The sequence below is a fragment of the Triturus cristatus genome, chromosome 5_2 (assembly GCF_964204655.1).
Source record: "Triturus cristatus chromosome 5_2, aTriCri1.1, whole genome shotgun sequence".
NCBI classification, from domain to species: domain Eukaryota; kingdom Metazoa; phylum Chordata; class Amphibia; order Caudata; family Salamandridae; genus Triturus; species Triturus cristatus.
The window spans coordinates 624097912-624117880 of NC_140588.1; positions in this window are offsets into that span (position 1 = coordinate 624097912).

A 19969-nucleotide genomic window follows, 5' to 3' on the forward strand; every position below is an offset into this window, starting at 1 on the left:
CTCGATGTACGGTGTTTTAATGACTTGTGCAGTTGTCAGTTCTAATGCAGCGGTTTCCAGCGCTCTGTTATGACTTGTCAATAAAGGCTACTTTTGGTTTTGCTGTTGCTAATGGTAATTATCTGTGCAGCGCGACGAATATCTGTCTGGTGCAAGCACACAGTCAGAGCAACGAGGCACTGCTCTTCCCCTAAAAACCGTGATTGTTTCCACCTGATATACATTTCTTGCACTCATATTTCCTGCAAGTGCCATCCTTCTGACAAAAGGGATTTGTGGTGCATGAACCTGCTGGAAAGTGGGCGTCTGGCAAAGAACATAGGGGCATATTAATGAGCCCCTATGCATCGCTCTGGGATGCAGGAGCGACACAACTTTAAAATGAGAATTACGAAGCCAAGCAACGCCACCTTACTTGGCCCTGAATGGCTTCTTAAATCTCAAGTGTTGCATTACTTTGCTTCAAGAAGGCTTTTCTATGGGTGTTGTGTGGGTGCTCCCACGCAAAATCCATGGATTTTGACACATTCCCAGATTTACCAGGAGTGGTAGACCTGTAAATGCACCAAAAACCTATGCCTCTCCTGGTGAGGCATAATGAGGAGAAATATCTCGCCATTTTTTAATCTTTCTGTCTGTGCGTGCAGAATGCAGCACAGATAGGGGCTGATTACATTGTTGAACAGAAAGGCTCCGAACGGCATTCTGTTTGTCTGAATCTGTGTCGGAAGCCTTGTTTCTGACCGATTGCGATGGTTGGAATCCGTTTTACTCGGTTCTGATTCGATCCGAATGGTATTCAGAGACTCCTAGTCGGTCGGACCAACTCGTACGTCTCTACAGACCTGTCCAACTCGGATTGGCTGTCGGAATCTGATTTTAGGGGCCCATAGAAGGGCCCCTTCACCCAGAGGCCTTCGGTTGGGGCCCCTGGCGGTACCCATGGGTCCCCTCTTTCCAACCATGCATGGTGTGGCAGACATCAAGGGGTGCCCGCCACAGGGTGCAAGGTTTTCCGTGACCGCCCCTTTTTTCAATGGGAGCCTGTATTGTCGGTCGGAACACAGGCTCCCATTGAAGTAAATTGGAGTCCGACCGAACAGTGTTCGCAAACATCGTAACCGATCAGTCAGAATCCGGTCGGTCGGACTTTCGGACTGGTCAGAAACCATTCCGAAACGGATTCGGTTGGAATGCTTTCAGACCGACATCGTAATGAGGCACATAGAATATAGAAAAAGCCTCAGGTGGTTGTTTTTTTTTTTTTGCAGGAAGGGGCAATGCAGGCTTTGTTGCAGCATGGTGCAAGGGTGCCTGTGTTGGTGCTGGGCAGCCAAATGTGCACCAGCACTGGGGAAAAAGCAGGAATGCTCCGTATTGACTTGAGTACAGTGCATTTCTGTCCTTTCCCTGTCACTCAGAGCAGTGCTGTAAGGTTGCGAGCTGCACTGCACCATTGACTTGGCCATAAATATTGCACAAAATGCAAACCGCAACAAAAGCAGCCCAAGGGTGACCTCAGCTGAGGCAACCTCATTGCGATCAGCATAACGGTTTTCCCCCAAGTCTCACCTCAGCATAGTAGTTCCCCACAAAGTCACCCACTCACACCCACTGCCACATTATTATATTTGGTTGCAGCAGCCATCTTAGGTAAAGAGAATCCAGCTAATTGGATTCCTCTCTGAGCCGGATCGAGATTTTAGCAATGTAGTCACTATGCTCTTTCACTCACAATGTTGCCCTGCTGAGGGTGGTGCATGCAGTGTTTGTGGTGCCAGTGAAGGAAGGGTGATAAAGACGTTATTTTCAAATATGTACCTCCATTTCTCAACACGTCACTGACAGTGTGCTATTCACAAAGACTGCAGCACCATGGAATGGCAAACATCTGAATAAACCCTACAAGCACACCTCAGAGTGAATAGTCTGTGCACTGTATGATTGAACTAACGCAAATGCTGGCCAGCTGTGCTAAGAAGGCATAAAGACCAGTGGCGCCTCCTCCGCTATGGTGGAGGAGTGTCACCCCACCTCTCTTAGAGCGGTGAAAGAGGGAAAAATAAAATAATAATAACTTAGCGTTATTTTCTGGTTGCTTAGGGCAGGACGGGGATGGTGGCTCAGGGAGGAGGAGTGGACAATACACACACACACTAAGTGCGCATGACTGAGCCGGCCAAGCAGTCATGCGCACTTTGCATATACCCAACCAGGCTGTGATAGACAGCCTGGTAGGGAATATGCACAGGCTCCTTGTCCTGATCTGAACACCGATCCATGGTGCTCAGACAAATCACAAATCTGCATTGCAGCATTGTGATTGGCTCAGGGGAGCCTGTGTGCCCGGATGCTTCCTGCAGCTTCTTCCGTTCTGGAGACAGGCAGAGCTGAGAAGCGGAGGAGAGATGCGGCCAGTGGACATGGTAAGTGTGTTTAAAAAAATATATTTTCATAGCTCCCACCATTGTCCCCCCACCCGCCGCCCCTATTCCCTACTAGCCGCCACTGATAAAGATGCTTATCAATGCAAAGAGTCCCACACTGTAATCTTTTTTTTTTCATGAGGTTTGAAAAAGCAGCAGCTCCAGCTTTGACCTGCCAGACCTAAAAATATAACACTTCTATGATGCTTCAAAATCTGTACCTGAGTAGCCGTACATTGCAGAAAAGCAATGGTAGGTGGAAAAAAATGGCCTGGAGGAATAAAATAGCGACGTTTCTTGTGGATTTGGTTGAACATTGAGAACAACAGAGAAGTCTTTGCCGGTTGGGCAGGCAGGAAAGTAAGTAATACACTAACTTAATTCACAGAGATGTATGCGCCTTTTAAAGAATCCCTGTGCCTGTCAGGAATCAAACATTGGAGCTCCATCCAGAACAGACCGATATAATGCTGCACTTTTCACCCTCCATTGATAATCATTGAAGCTTACCTGATGAAAGACTGATTCACATTGTTGTTAATTAGTGCCAATAATGCAGCAATTAACAGTTCAAAGGGATCTTTACTGCTTGCAGTTCTGCTTAAATGCAAATGCTGCTGAACCATGTCTAGTGTGGTCTTTTTTTCTAGTAATGGAAATCATTGAAAATGTGTGGATAATTATCATTAGGACATGTTTACTCAGGAACCACACAGCACTAGAGAATATATATCTCTCACACCAGGCTCTGAGTTGGCAGGAAAATGAGGATAGTTAAGCCAAGTGAGGTACTTATTTTTAAAGGTAACATTAAAAAATGGAAACGTTAGTTAAATACCTTAGAGAATGTAATTCATAATAATACATGTACCTTTAAAACAACTTCAGCAAATAATGTTTTGTATTATTACATTTTAAATTCAAATAAATGTGTAATAATAAACATAATTATTAAATAAAATATGTATATTAGTTTGATCAATTTTCTAAATTATGTAAATACACATTTTTTAATAGATAGATTGTTGGATACTAAAATATAACAAAAATGTAAGTGTTTAAAAATGAAACACATTAAAAAAAATAGAGATTTTTGTATTTTTATATATATAGTTTTAAATGAAATACTTAAAAACATTTTATTAAAAAAAATACAGAGTTATATAAGAACTAATAACTATCTCCAACCTAAGAACATTAAAATAAGGATCAATTTAAAAACACCTCTGCAACTACAATCCTACAAGCATTAGAAAAAATAAACACAGTGTGGGGAGGGGAACAGATTTACAATTCTAACCCAAACAAATGTGAGGTAAAATTCATACTCAGGGGTAAATATACAATTTTGACCCCAGTCCAACAAACATTAGGAAAACTGCAAACAATAGAACAGGTTAGATTTACTATTATAACTTAAACCTAACAAATGTTGAAGAAAGTGCACACATTATGGGATTCGTATTTACTATTCTAACTCGTGTCAATCAAACAGTTGTGAAAGTGTAAACATAAAGGTTGTCAGAATTACTTCTCTAAAACCAATCTAATAAATGTTGTGAAAATAGCATACATGTCAAGATTCTGATTTGGGACCTGCTGAAAACCTCTAATGTCTATTAGCGGCTGTACTGATCAACATAGTATTAAGTATCACTGCACACATCAACTGAGGGAGTGACAGGGAAATGGGGAAATCCTTGACTGGAGCTCTCTGAATCTTCATCTGTTTCAAAGGTATGGCACCACTCTACCTTGATGATATGATTCTGACCGTTTTAAAGACATACGGCAGAGGGTTAGTATGGATTTCAGGTGGAATGTAACATAAACTAGCGACTAACAATGCTTACTGGTAGCAGCAGTGGTTGATGCTATGATTAGCCTACGGCAACCAGGAATCTTGTGATAGTCCCATGACTCGGCTGGAGATACACATGTCAAACTGTAGAAGGAGCTGAAGTTTTCAGACCAACAACCAAGAAGACAAACTATGAAGGGCGATAACGTGTGGACCAAGGGGAACTGAAAGCCACTTGATGCCTGCCACTTGAACTGACTCCTGACAATATGTTGGGGATAGGTATGTTTATTATTCAAAGTCTAGTCTAACAAACATAGCTAACATTGGCCAGGGATTTAAACTCCATCAAATTTAACATTCTAACTCCAGTCAAAGAAAAGTTGGGAAGGTGTATATATTTATACAAAGGGAAGATGAAATTTACTTTTCTAACTAAAGTCTAACATACATTGAGATGCAAATATTGAAGCGAGTATCAGGTTTACTATTGTAACACCAGTCCAACAAACATTGGTGAAAGTACATACATTAGGGGCAAGGGTGGAGGAGTGGGTAGCTCTTCTAAATTCAGTCTAACAAACATTATAGAAAGTGCATACATGGGGGGGGGGGGTCAGATTTACTTTTCACCACTCCAGCAAACAATGGAGAAAAGCATATACACTGGGGTCAGGGTAGAATTCCATTTATGTTGCATAGTCAGGATGCTTCCACACGCATTTGCTTGAAATAATATTCTTTATTTGAAGAAAATTGCAATTCCTTGTGGGCAGCTGCTCGGTGACACCTCCAACTTGCAGGCACCTCCAACTGTCACCTCACCCTCAATATTCTAACCAGAATGTCCGAGAGGTGACACAAGAGGTGTCATGGGCTGGACAGACCACAAGTCAGCTCACCGAACACCAACACATGCAATACATGGAACAAACATTGGTGAAAGCGCATACATTTGGGGGCAGGGGAGAGCGGGTGATTTTTAAAACTCCAGTCTAACAAACATTAGAGAAAGTGCAATTATGGGGGCAATCAGATTTACTTTTCTCCACTCCAACAAACAATTGTGAAAAGCATATACAATGGGGTGGGGGTAGCAGTCGGATTTAATATTCAAACTCTAGGATTAAATAATACTGCGAGAAATGCATACCTAGGATGTTCAGAACTAGTATTCTACCTCCAGGTGAAAATGTAAACACTGGGTTGTCACATGTATTATTCTAACTGTGGTCAAACAAACATAGAAGAAGAAGCTTACATAAAAAGTCTGTCTCCGACTTCATATTTTAACTCCAGTCCAATAAATATTGTGGAAAATGCAAACATGGCTGAATTGTCAGATATACTATTATAACTCCAGTCTAACAAATATTGGGGAAAGTAAATAAATAGGAGGGTGATAATTATTTTTTTTTACTCCATTTAAAAAAAAGAACATTATGGGAAGTGCACGTAGAGGGGATCAGAATTTATATTTTGACTGCAGTCAAAAAAACATTGTGAAAAATGCATACATTGGATTTGTGAGAATTCCTATTGAATGCAAAGCCCAACAATGTTTGGGGGTAAGCGCATACTTTGAGGCAGGATTGATTTAGTATTGTACCCCAACTGTAACAAACCATATACAAAGTACATATTGCAATACAATGGTCCAATAGGCCTACTTGTACATCCACATTGTTTATGTCCTATGTCTACTGGCACCCAAACACTTCCTGAGTCCATTGTGCTGTTAAATTCTTGGATGGCAAATGACAGCTGTGAAGCTAAGCTTGTGTCTCTCCATGCTCCATTTCTTTCCAGCAATTGCCGCCTAGATAGATCTACTTGTGTGGAGCCACCTGTTGACTACAACTCAACCTACTCAAGCAGAGTGAACCATTTCACTCCAGTGTGACCTTCACCGAAAGATGATAATGTCCCTTTAAACATGTCCCAGATACAAGAATAGTCCGTCAAAATATTAAATGCGATTCACCATTCATAGGTCTAGCTAGTGTCTGTATCCTTACAGATATTTACAAGAATACCACGTACCATCGTTTTTTGGGGTATACATACATGTATATCTTACCCAGTGGTGGTCGTCACTGGGTAGTTGTAGTTAGGATTGTAGTTCGATAGGAAATGCCTTTTTTGAGTTGCTAATAATTTTGGCTCTTTTCTTGACTAGTTTGCACATGGAAAAAGTGATATGAAATGTGGGGCCCAACAAAAATTGGCATGCCAAAATGTATTTTCCCCAATCATTTTTTACATAGGAACTTTAGAAACAGCTACAGCCTGAAACACTTAATGGATTTACACCACATTTGGCAGAAAGTTAGATCTTGATCCAGAAAGAGGACTTTGTAAGATATGGTGGAAATCCCTCCAGTAGCTTTTGAGTAATTAATGCTAAAAAAATGTGTATTTCTAGGGATGCAGAGCCTCCAGGATCCGACAGATCTCAAGCTGAGATCTGATTGGCTGCCACAACATCAGCCAGGAAGTGTTTTTTTTTTTAAAGCAGGCCGAGTAGGGATACTCTGACCCCCTAGACCTGGTGGTTGGACTAATGACAAAAAATTGCTTTTTCTAAAATTAACTGGGTGTGCCAGGGCCCGGAGGGACAGCACACATTGTAAGTTGGGGTGGGGGTCTCATATTTCCCCTCCCCAAGTCTGGCTGATGCCCTAGGGACCCCATCTCACAGGCCAGAGGCGCAGAATGTCATAATGGGAGTGCACAACCTCACCTCCCCAAGCTTTTATAGGCCCTAGGAATCCCATCCCCCAGGGCCATAAAGCAAATTAAGGGAGGGGGCTCCCTTCTGTCAGACTTAAAAGGTCCTGAGGGCCCCATCCCTTAGCCAATAAAGGTTCCGGGGACCCCTTACCCTGGGGCAAGCTCAGTTACCCAACCATTTTTAAATCTCCCATCAAATGGGAGCAAACATGGAGTCTGCTCACAGCAGGGAGGGGAGATTTAAACATGCTCCTGCCAACTGGGAGCAGACTCCAATTCTATTTCCCTGCCTGTGCTACTGTGAGCAAGGGAACAGAAGACATATTGCTCCCACCTGGAGGGAGCAAGCAGAAAGCAGCTGGGGGTGACCACAGGGCTATATACAAGGCCATTGTAATTATGTGATTGTGTGGCTGTGGCGATTTTCACATAATTATAGATTTGCTGTATTTGCCACTTTATCTATCATCTACCGCATAATCTGGAGATTTACATAAAAAAAGCAATTTGTGTATAGCTCAAACGGTTCAAAAGTTACTAAAAATGCAGCAACACGTTGCAGATTGGTGGAAGGCCCTTTGCAAAGCTGGACTGGTCACCTTTCTGTTACTTATTGCTATATGTTGGTGTGAAACTGGTACTGATGAAGTGCAATCAATGCCTAGACAGTTTTACCAAGTTTCAAAATGATGAAATAATGAAGTAATACTATTACAGAATGTGCTGCATTAGGTTGCATGATTTGACTTTTCTTGCCGCATAATTTACTCAACCCTGTCGCATAATTTGGCCCTCTCCTGCCACATAATTCTAGTGGCCCTGGCTATATATATGCTTTGTCCCTGAGATATGGGATACCCAGGGTCCGAAGGCCAATCCTATGCTGTGTGCGAGGCATGGTGTTAGCAGTCTGCTGGTGGGGTGGCCACAGGTCCTTTTCCCAACTCACCGCTGTGCACGGCCAAAGGCTGTGTGCAGTGCAGGATTGGCTGCCTTTGAGTATGTTAGTTTCAGATTCTAGCAACAGGTCAGACCTTGTAACCAACTCCCCACTACGAATGGCTGAAGCTTGTGCACAATTTGGGGTTGGCTGCCTGCGGGTGGGTTAGCCACAGGGCCATATATATATGTTTTGACCCCGGCAAAGGATGTCTCCGGGGTATGGCCAGTCCTATATTATGGCCTCCAAAGGCTGTGCATGGCATGGGGTTAGCAGCCTGTGGGTGGGTTGGCCAAAGAGCCTTGCCGCAGGTCAGGCCTTTGGTCAACCCACCGCTGCACAAAGCCGATATGCATGCCCATCGTGGGATTGGCTGTCTCTGGTTGAGCTGGGCACAGGGCCTGGTATGGCCAACCCTCTCCTGTACACAGCCAAAAGCCTTGCACAGCATGAGATTGGCTGCCTGCAGGCTGGTTGGGCACAGAACGGGGCCTGCGGTCATACCCAGTGGCCAAGTCTCCATGCATGGCGGAGCTTTGGCTTTACATATGGTAACAAAATAATACTTTGGTTTAAAAAAAAAATAGAAATGTACTGAAAGATTCAAAGGTTAAAGTAATGTTATAGTTAGGTGAAATGTTCAGTAACAACAAAGCATTTTAAGATTAAAAAAACCACAGAAATGCCCCAGTTATAGTTATAGATATCTCAAGTAACTATAACTTGTGCCCTAAGGTCACTATAACTTGCACCCTCACCATTCACTGCTAATTACCCCTGACATTACATCACTCATGACACCATTGATAATAACACTGAAATATTTGCAAAGAGGCAGTCATCACTAGGTAATTATAGTTAGGTCAACACTGATTCCATGGGAAATGCCTTTCTTTGTGGTTTGCTAATAACTTTGGCTCCATTTGATGAATCTTTACAAAACATTAAAAAAACATTGCTCTGTTTTTATTAGTTTCTTTCTGGAAAGTTTTGGTCGATCCATCAAGTGGGAGCTGGGAAAAAGGGGGTGTCCCCAAATGTGCATTGTCCTCCTCCCTGAGCCATGAAAGGCTTCGGAGACCCCATCTCCCAGGGCCGGTTCACTCATTGTGTACACTCCCAGGACACTGTTTCCTTGCCCGCAAGAGTCCGGGCAGGGAAAACATGTCTGCTGCCACACAGCAGAAGCAAAAATGCTTCCGCCAGGTGGGAACAGACATTTATTTCCCTGCCCACACTCTTGCACATAGGGTAACTAAGATTGCTATTGACCAACAGTGAAAAACACCTGCTATCACCAGGCAGAACCAATGCTGGATCTTGTTCCACCCAGGATGGGTGCATGCAGGAGAACTGGCAGGACTGAGGGAGCACTGGAGCTCCCCATGCAGTCCCCAATGTTGTTTCTTGGTGCCCTGGGTGAGCACCGGGGCACCCACCTAAATCCCTGGGGAATGAGGTCACAAGGGCGGTAAATGTTTGAGGAGGGGAGCCGAAAGATCCTCTCCTCTTTAAAAAATAAAAGGGGGAATATATTCTTCGGGCCCGTAGAAGCTCTGGGAGGAGTGCCATGCACCCGCTCCCCATAAAAAAGAAAACAGCCCCAGGTGATGGGGATCCTGGGGCCCAATGAGGATTGGGTTGGGGGCGCGTGACCCCCTATTCTTATCAGACATATACAGCCCTGGGGAAGGGGTCCCTGGGGCCCATAAAGGCTCAGGGAGTAGGCCGCATGACCACCCTCGCCAATAATTGTAAATAAAAAAATGAATTGCCAGCTCTCGCCAGCACCCGAGGTGGGTGCTGGCAGGGGAGTCCACAGTGCCGTGAAGCCCCTGGAGCTCCCCTCGCAGTCCCCTGCAATAGAAAATATATCAAGGTGTCTTGTGTAGGCACTGGCACAACAGTACTAAATAAAAAAATAAGAAGAAGAAATGAGCAGCAGTAGCCACTCATTTATTATTCACTGCTTCTAGGAAAGAGCACCACATAATGCCATAGGGCATTTTAATATGAGATATGTTCATGCTATTGGTGCCCCGGGAAGAGGCAGTGGTACCACCTGGAATTTTCTAATGTGGTGGGCTCCTTGGGGAGCCCCTAAGCAACATAAAAAGCTGCTAGTCTCTTAGGTCATAAGTCCATGACCCCAGGAGAATTTACCATATTTTTCAAAAATATTCCTAGCTGGAGCTCTATGGGCCCCATTCACAGAATTAACTTAAGACAAAATCCTGAACTTACTACTTCTGGTATTCACAGAATGCACTTACTACTTTTGGTATTCACAGATTGCACTTACTTCTTTTGGTATTCACAGAATGGATTTACGACTACTAACTTTACGTCCGCACTCGAGACGGAAATTCCGGCCCGGAGGCGGAGCTTCCGGCTCGGGGGCGGGGCTTCCGGCCCGGAGGTGGAGATTTCGGCCATGGCTAAATCTCCGCCACCGGCCGGAATCCCCACCTCCAGTCCAGAAGCTCTGCCTTCGGGCCGGAAGCTCCGCCTGCGGGCTGGAAGCTCCGCCTGCGGGCCGGAAGCTCCGCCTCCGGGCCGGAATTTCCGGCCCGAGTGCGGACGTAAAGTTAGTAGTCGTAAATCCATTCTGTGAATACCAAAAGTAGTAAGTGCATTCTGTGAATATCAAAAGTAGTAAGTGCATTCTGTGAATACCAAAAGTAGTAAGTTTAGGATTTTGTCTTAAGTTAGTTCTGTGAATCGGGCCCATAAGCTCTTGAGCTGGAGTGAAAAGCCTTCTTGTGGTTGTTTTTAAGGTTGCTTGTTGTGGGCTGAAAAGCAACCATACAAGCAAAAGATTCAGAGACATGTTGGTTTTATATTTTCTTTTAGTTAAAAACAACAAAAACAACAATATGTCTTTGGGTCTACGTTCTAAAATCTTTTTAGACCACAAAATGCAATAATAAAAGCCTTGTTGAAAGAAAGACTCACAGAGATTTTGTTTTTTATTATAACTTTGTTAACCATTTTTACAATCATCACTATTAAGCATTGCGCAGAATTACAAAAATATACATTTGATTAAATATATTGGTGATTTTTGGAGAAAGATGATATATCTGCATTATATATATATTGATATCTTCATCCTTTGATAAAGCCAATAGTCCTACTTTTATATATTTGTTGGTGTGACTCTTTGACATACTCAGTAAGTCTATCTGAGTGAGGCCAGGACATTCGATACCAGCTGCACGCTGTGCATGCCAGAATGTTGTGCGTGGTTTAGGCTTTCTTGTTTGCGAGTGGTTGGACACATGGCCTACCTGCAGAGGTGGGGGTTGCCGCCCACTTGGGGTTGGTCGCACGTGGAGGACTGGCTGCCTGCAGGAGGGGGTGGGGGGTTGGACACAGGGCATTGCTGCAGGCCAGGCCCTGTAGCCAACCTCACATCGTGCACGGCCAAAGGCTGTGTGTGGAGTGAGGTTGACTAAATGAATGCTAAAAAAATATTACTTTACATAGAAAAACCCTAGAAATGCACTGAAAAAAACAAAAGTTAAAGTGACTTCATAGTTAGGAATTGACATTGTATCATACTTTACATTAAGAAAAACCTTAGAACACCAATGAAAAAAACAAAGGTTAAAGTAACATTATAGTTAGATGAAAAGTTCAGTGACAACAAAACACTTTAAGCTAAAAATAACCACTGAAATCCACTAGTTATAGGTATCTCTTTTAACTATACCTCGTACCCTCACCATGCACAGCTAAATACCCCACATATTACATCACTCATGATATGATGTATGACATCATTGATAACATCACCGTCATGGAGGGAACCCTGCAAGAGTAACTTTGTCATTGCTGTTAACTTCGGGTATATATGGGTAGCCGTGGTTTTATTTTTGGGAGTATGCTAGCACAGTCAGTGGGAGTGTTCCTTAAACCCCATCCTGACATGGATTAGAAAATAATATCAAGAATACCACCAGTTTGCTGCATTTTTCCAGGGATGGACGATATTATGCTATGAATGCCCACAATATGGCACAATTTACAACCAACTTACCAGGGCAACAGCTTCCTGGGAGAGGCACCATCATATTATGAGTGTCTGCAATTTACCAGGGCACGCTCAAACATAAACAGAAACTCCCACACCACACATGCAGTGGCATTTGAGCATTTTTTTTACACTTACAATGTGCTGGCCATCTTTACACGTGCTACTCTGCCTGCTTTGCTCACCTCTATATTGAATTCCATATCAGCATGTAAGGCATAACTTGTTTCACACACAGTGTCTTTCTTTGGCCCTGCACTGTCAGTCACACCGTTGGGGTGATGCAGAGTCTGACTCTGGTTTGTAAGCGTTGGCATACTCTGCAGTAAAGTAGAGCCACAGGGCGTCACTTTAGGTCCCACCTCTCTAGCAGAGCGCTGTGCATCAATGCTGCAACATATATCAACTGTATGTGAGAGGTGCCAAACGTGGACCACTGTCCCATCAGGCAGTTATTACTTTTTCCTTTCACTTTGAGGGTGTACAATACACCTCCAAAACCTCACAGTAATAGGGGAAAAGTTGGACCCACTCACTAAAACCTTTATATGCGGGCTGGCCCCAAGTATGGTGCTGATTACTGATCTCCTTGTACTAATGCATGGAGATACACGCGATGACCCTCTCCCACCTATGCGTTCAATTCCAGGTCGATTGATCCTTCTTGCACTAGACATTACCGGGGTGTGCTGCGCAGAACAGATGTAGAATATGCACTCTGAAGATAGGTGCACCAATATGTCATCTAAAATGTGTTGCAAACATATATCTTAAGAACTTAAATATAAAGACCTTTCGAAACCAGACACGGTTTAGAAAGTGTTGTTACTTTTAGAAAGATTTCTTGTAAAGACCTCCGGGGCTGTAATAGACATATTATAATAGATCATTAGCAGCATCTAATATATACAGTGACGGCATTCAGGCCACGAAGTATTATCTTTCACTCAAACCAGTACAGTTCAAAGATCACAACGAGATGCTAATTGAAATGTTGGAATATTGCCTTCTCAATAACTATTTTTTGTATAATAATCTTCTATATCGCCAGTTGAGAGGCGTAGCTATGGGGGCTAGTTTTTCCCCTAGCTACGCCTGTCTCCATATGGGTTTTTGGGAAGAGATGGTACTTAAGAATGAGCATGCCAAATACCAGAAAGAAAATGTAGTTGTCTGGTTGCGTTTTATTGACGACTTATTTGTGATATGGAATGGCACATTGGAAGAGGCAACTAATTTTATTGATGTTTTAAATGTAAATAATCTTAATCTTCATTTTACAGCATCATGTAGCCAAACTAATGTCACATTTTTAGATACAGAAGTCTATATACATGCAGGTAACATTGAGACTAGACTGTACTGTAAACCGACTACTGGTAACTCTACACTGCATGCAACCAGCGCTCATCCTTCTCATCTCATTGGAAGCATACCCTATGGTGAAATGCTGCGTTTAAGAAGAGTGTGTAGCAATGATATCGATTTAAAAATGGCACAGACCTCGAGTAAACAAAGGTTTAGAGAAAGAGGTTACTCTACTAAAATTATCGATAGTGCCATTACAAGAACTAATAACCTCAATCGAGAACAACTACTACAGCCTACCACTAATATATCTAGGATAGCAGCTACACAGGATAACACAGTAAAAAATGTAAAAAATCCCCCCAATGCCTTTAGAATTATCATGGGTTTTGTCGACAACAGGCTGATTTACGCAAAATTATCAAAAGGAATTGGCCTATTGTACGCAGCGACCCCATCATCGGTCCAATGCTCCCCCAGCGGGCCTTGATAACTTACAGTAGGGCCCCCCCTATGAGAGATGCCTTGGTCAATACGAATCCAGAGATACTTGAAAAAACTTCGTGGTTGCAACTTAACAGTGGCTTCTACAAATGCAAGACCTGCAAAGCCTGTGCCCATGGGATTAACACCAAAACATATACTGATCCTTTTAGCAGTAGACAGCACAAAATCACTAAATTGTTGACGTGTAAAACCGAATATGCTGTCTACGTCCTCACCTGCCCTTGCAATCTCAGTTATGTAGGCAGTACGAAATTAGCTGCACACAAGCGCATACTGCAGCATTTACGTGCAATTTCCAATCAGGACAATACCTACCCTGTTGCCAGGCACTTCAGAGAAACCCACAAAAGTGACATCAGGGGTCTCAGATATTATGTTATTGACACCATTGTGCCCAGCAGGAGGGGTGGGGACAGAGAATCTAGCTTGCGTAGATTGGAGACACGTTACATTTTAAAACTTGACTCAAAGTTTCCATCAGGTCTTAACATAACAGAGGACTTACACACGTGTTTAGGCTAATCATATGTCCAAAATACTGTATTAGTTACATTGCGTGAAGAACGGGTATATGAGACCCATGATTATATCCCATACAAGATTTTATCTATAGATTTGTAACGAGGTAATAGGATCAGATGTGTATACAGCAATTTATATTTTTAGACATTGGTCTTAATCTATTTATTCCTCTCTTTTATGGTTATTTATTTGTTATTTAGTTTACTATTTATTACAGATAAATTGTACTGTATGCAGGAAGTTTGCACATTTGCACATTTGTATCCGCCCTTATACTCTGGATCAGATCTTGGGTATACTGTGATGACTCTGACACTAGCAGCCTAGGAGCTTACCAAATTTGCCTTCATTATGAGGATTGGTGACTCCCGACTTAACTCTGACTCTATAGACTATATTTTATTTACGAATATGAATGAAATGATATTGTTTTTAGCAAAATAGATATTTAGTGATGCACCGGAATACATGATTTTCTTGATGATGCACATTTCTGATACTTTTGTTCTCTCAACCATCAGTACAAGCCCTATTACACTTTGAATTGCACGGTAACTCTTTTTATTTCATCAGATAGGGGGAGGACTACTATTAACACTAGTTATTGATTTCATGCTGTGTTCATTTCCATATAGATGGCAGCATCATTAGTCAACAGCAATCAGTTACTGTACATATTGTTATTTTGTATTTACTCCATGTTGAGTGAATTGGCATTTATGCCATTATTGGATTTCAGTATTGTATATATTACATATGATATAACAGTGTGAAATATACTATGTGGGGCCATTTACGTATTTGTATGGTCCAAATATGTTTGCTGTGGTAGTATTTCTTCAGTGGCAACGATGTCTCCCCCACGTGATGCAATTGTTAATCTGCACTGGCACTTTAAAAATCCGGCACTTTGTAAATGACGCTGTCATGTGAGCAAGGCTCTGAGGAGCCGAAACGTTATGGCCGTCGTTCTGGGCAAATAAAATTGAATTTGCACTTCATTTGGTTCGTGTACCTGTATTTTGTGAGGGTCCGGAGGATTACCGAGGCTGGCAAATGCGGTAATCAGGATATAGATATATATATATATATATCAAGCTCCTTACTTTCCAGTAAATTAGGGCCAGCACTCACGTTGGGTATAAACTTTTACGGTTTATTCACGAGACAAAATAACAACAAACGCGTTTCGGTGTCAGCCTTCGTCAGTGTCCACAAAACATCTGGTTCCATTTCCTTTAGGCCAAATAGTAATTTTAAAATTCTTTTTTTGTTAAATTTCCAATGGTAATCCAATAAAAATCTAAAGTTTAAATTGTACAGATCTCACCGATTCTCTGTAACATTTTGGTTTCCGAAAGATTTATTAATAATTAAATAAGTCCACAATAGAATTGCTTACCTTTCCGCATGGCCAAATAGTAATTTTAAAAATCTTTTTTGAATAAATTTCCAATGGCAATCCAATAACATTCCAAAATTTAAATTGTGCAGATGTTACCGATTTTTTCTAAATTTTTGGTTTTCCAAAGTTTCATTAACAATTGAAAAAGTCCACATTACAATTGGTTACCTTTCCATTAGGCCAAATGATAATTTGTAAAATCATTTTTTTTGAAAATTCCAATGGTAATCCAATAAAATGGTAAAATTGTTTTGTACAGATCTTGCCAAATCTCTCTAAAATTTAGGTTTCAGGAAGATTAGATAGGAATTTGCTAAATCAAAAGGCAAACGTTGCTTAAAAATCAATTGGGAATCATTACACAGTGTCCAGCCTTTTTCACATTTAAGATAAACTGTGTAATGTCCAGAAGTTACAGTAGGTCCATCATGGAAAATTATTGCAACTGTTACAAAAGTTTTCCCTGAAATTGATAATTGCTGTCCTGTAAACTTCTTTATTAAAGTATCTAATTTTGAACCATCAGCTTTACAGCGTTGCATCATTAAAATTACATACTGTCCGTATTCCTTTAAAATTAACGTTGAAAACATGTCAGATTGACACTCACTGCATTCCATGCTATGATTAGCATCTTTAACTAATTTAGCAAAAGTGACTGTTTTACTTTCTGGCAATGTTAAATAAATAAACCTTTCAGAATCAACATTAGAGCCACATATATTATAACAGTTTTCACAACTATGTTCCCATTTATAAGAGAGACCAAATACATTTTCAATGGGAACCCCTTCTTCTTCCAGTACCTGAAGAAAAAACATCAAGAATTCCTGTGCGTCTTGCTGTACATTTTGAGAAAACTGTGTTCGTCCTGAACATACATCTAAAAGTTTTCTAATTTCAGTAGCACTTTCTATTTGAGTTTTATCACTACTCAGCTTTTGAAAAAGGAGACTCAACTCAGAACAGAATCTTTTTCCCTGATTTACTATTATCTGCTCTTGCACACTTTCCAGATAAAATGCAACATTCAGCACTACATTTGCGTATCAGTTGACACCAGAGCTATTTTCAAAATGACATCCTACAACCTGTTCTTCATTTTCCTTTTTCTTTTTGCTTGCAATTACATCACTCCTCTTTTTTTTCCTCCTCTCTACATCTTCATTACAGATATTCTCATTTCTCCTTTTACGAGAAACTACACGTTTCTCCAACACAGGATACTGACCTAAATGAGGAGCATAGCTTCTTCTTAATCTATTATACTCCTTTACACAATTTGCATCAGCACTAACTTTTGAGTCATCAAAGTCTATCATGAATAAACCTGATAATGTTTTCACTCGTGACAAAGCAACATATGCCATACCTTCTTTGAACACAGTTGAACCAATGTTCACAAATGCACAATCTACAGTCAATCCTTGAGACTTGTGAATAGTTACAGCATATGCTAGAGAAAACGGAAACTGCTTCCTACGTACATATAAATCTTTCACAAGCATGAAACGAACTGAACAACGACAAATGTCTTTAACTTCTTCTATCTGATCAAATTTTATTTTTAAACATTCAATTCCATCTTTTTTCTGATAATTAATAACACCCACAACTCTTCCCATAGCTCCATTAACTAAACCTTTTTCAACATCCAAATTTCTCCTTAAAAATACTCTACAGTTCATGCAAACATATAGATTTTTTTCTAATCCAGCTGTTTTGGAAATGTCCTTCTCTAGTGAATCCAATTTATTTTTCAGTGTGCCTGTTAATGTGACAGTAATTCTTCCAGCCTCAATTTTGTCCACTGCTTCCAATTTCCTGATATCTTCCTTTTCCAATTTCAAAAGCTCCTCATTGAATATTGAGCATTCACGTAGAGTTGGCATTAAGCAGATGACACTTTTGTTTTCTGCAATGTTCTTGTATATCTTCTCTGCAACTATTTCTTCCTTTGGAAATAAATTATGTAGCAGCCGACTCTGTAATGCTTTTTTGCCAGCTTCTGTGAGTAGTCCAATCCTGATATTTTTCAGAATACTTCCATATTCTTCATCGTTTGCTTGCCTCATATTAGTTGTAAGTTCCTTGTACTCAAAGAAGGACCAAATATTTGTATTACCGATGCTTCCCAATGACTTCTTCGTGTCTTCATGTGTCACAGTATTAAACACTGGTTGTCCTTTAACTGGAGTAAGTTGCAAAAGATCTCCAAAAACTATGACGTGTTTTCCTCCAAATAACACGTCATAGTCTGTCTTCAGAATTTGCTGCATTCTTAAATGCACAAAGGCAAGCATTAAGTTTGATACCATGCTCACCTCATCAATAATGAGAACTTGCATCTTCTTCAATACTCTTGAAACTTCCAAGCATGCTTCTCCAGTTAGCTTGTTGTATTGTATTTTGTTCTCATGCTCCACTGGTAACATTAGCAAACAATGTAAAGTGATTCCTTTTATGTTATATGCTGATAACCCAGTTGGAGCAGTAACCACACAAGACAAAGTAGAATCCGTTTTTTTGCTGTAGGTAGCTTCTGATGACTTTTATTAGGAAATGTTTTCCAGTTCCAGCTTGTCCGCTTACATACATCCTGATTGGATGAAATGATGTGCATGAGCACTCTTTTTTGTCATGTAGAAATCCGTGATCAATTTTTTTTCTGATCTCTTCATAAATTTGTTGCTGCTCTTCGTTCAGTTGTCTTTCCAAATTTTGTAAGTCTATAAATTCTCCTTGAGCTTGATTCATAGCCGTTTCCACTTCATTCATGGCTATTGATGCTTCATTTTCAACGATTGGTTGTCCTAGGGGATCTTGACTGAGTGTTCCTGAACTTTGGCTGTCCTGAGTACTGTCTCTAGCTATTTCTGCTGCAATTGTAGTTTCCTGTTCAATTTCTTCATTTAACATTTGCAGATAAGTTGTGAATGTATTGCATTGTATGCTGTCTTTGCAAGCATTAAAAGAATCTTCATAGCTTTGAAATTCTCCCAGTAGTTCATCCTCTGTACGCCATGGTTTAAACAGCTGTAAAAGAGCCAAGTAGTAAAATTCCTTTTTGTCAGTAGTGTCGCAACTCAGCTTCCGGTGATTTATCAAACTTCCTTTTGTTTGCTTCACCAAACATCCTTCCTCACCAATGACTTTATATTTTCCATTGTTGATGTCTTCTGCGGCTTTCCGTGAATAAATGTAGTTCTGCAGCACTTCATAGAGACACATGTTCTCCAGATGATGACTTCTCTTGGGATAATATGTGTCCAACATGTTTGATTTCAAAATATCTGTACTTTCTGGGTCATTCTCGGCCAAATATTCAATTTCTCCAACAGATTTCAGTACCCGATTTCTCATTGCTGCAAGGCCTAAACTTGCCCAAATTATTCTTCTTGATTTCGAGTAGAGACTTGCAGAAGATAACCTATCTGAACATTCGTAGGATCCAATTTCTCGATGCGATAACATCTTCAAACTGAAACTGTACAGCTTCTTACTGACAGTTTTCTCGTGAGAAATCTCTTCCCACATTTCCTTCAATTCTGTTTTTTCTGATTTCGTAATGTAAGACGTTACATATCGAGCAACAGCAATGGAATTGTCAGCTACATACTGTATATCCATGTTAGCGTTCCACATGGATAAAATCACTGGGTTGTAGTCATTTATATTTTTTGATTCTTCTTTTCTTTTAAGGTTGTAGGTATTCTTAGGTGATTTTCTTGTGATAGTATGTCTCACAGATGACATAAAACTGTTAACTCTTCCATTTGAAAGAACAGGTCTAGGAAATCCAAATCGACATTTAGTGTAGTATTTATCTTTGCTCTTGTATTTCCGTCGACAGTATTTTCCACACCGATGACTTTGGAAACGTAAAACTTGCTCCTTTAACTTTTTCTCTTCTGTGCTTTTTGGTATAGCACATGTTGCATATTCTTCAATGTAAGATAACACTGCTTCATCAGTATCTGTTCCAAACTTTGGGGCATCCTTGATCCACAACAGCATATGAATATGAGGAGCACCTCTTGCCTGGTACTCTTTTCTCCAAAAGAAATCCACTACTTCTCCTAGAGGTGGATTTTTTTTATTGCAGATGAAGGACATCATAGCCTCAAATCTATGATTGAAATATCTGCAAACATTAACCGGATCCAATGAGCACAGTTCTCCTGCTGTCTTGTATTCGATGTTTTTAATGTTTGAATTTGCCTCTCGTAGAAAATCCAGTGAATCATCCCAAGCGTACTCCGCACAGCTTAGGGTAACGAACCATGTTGGT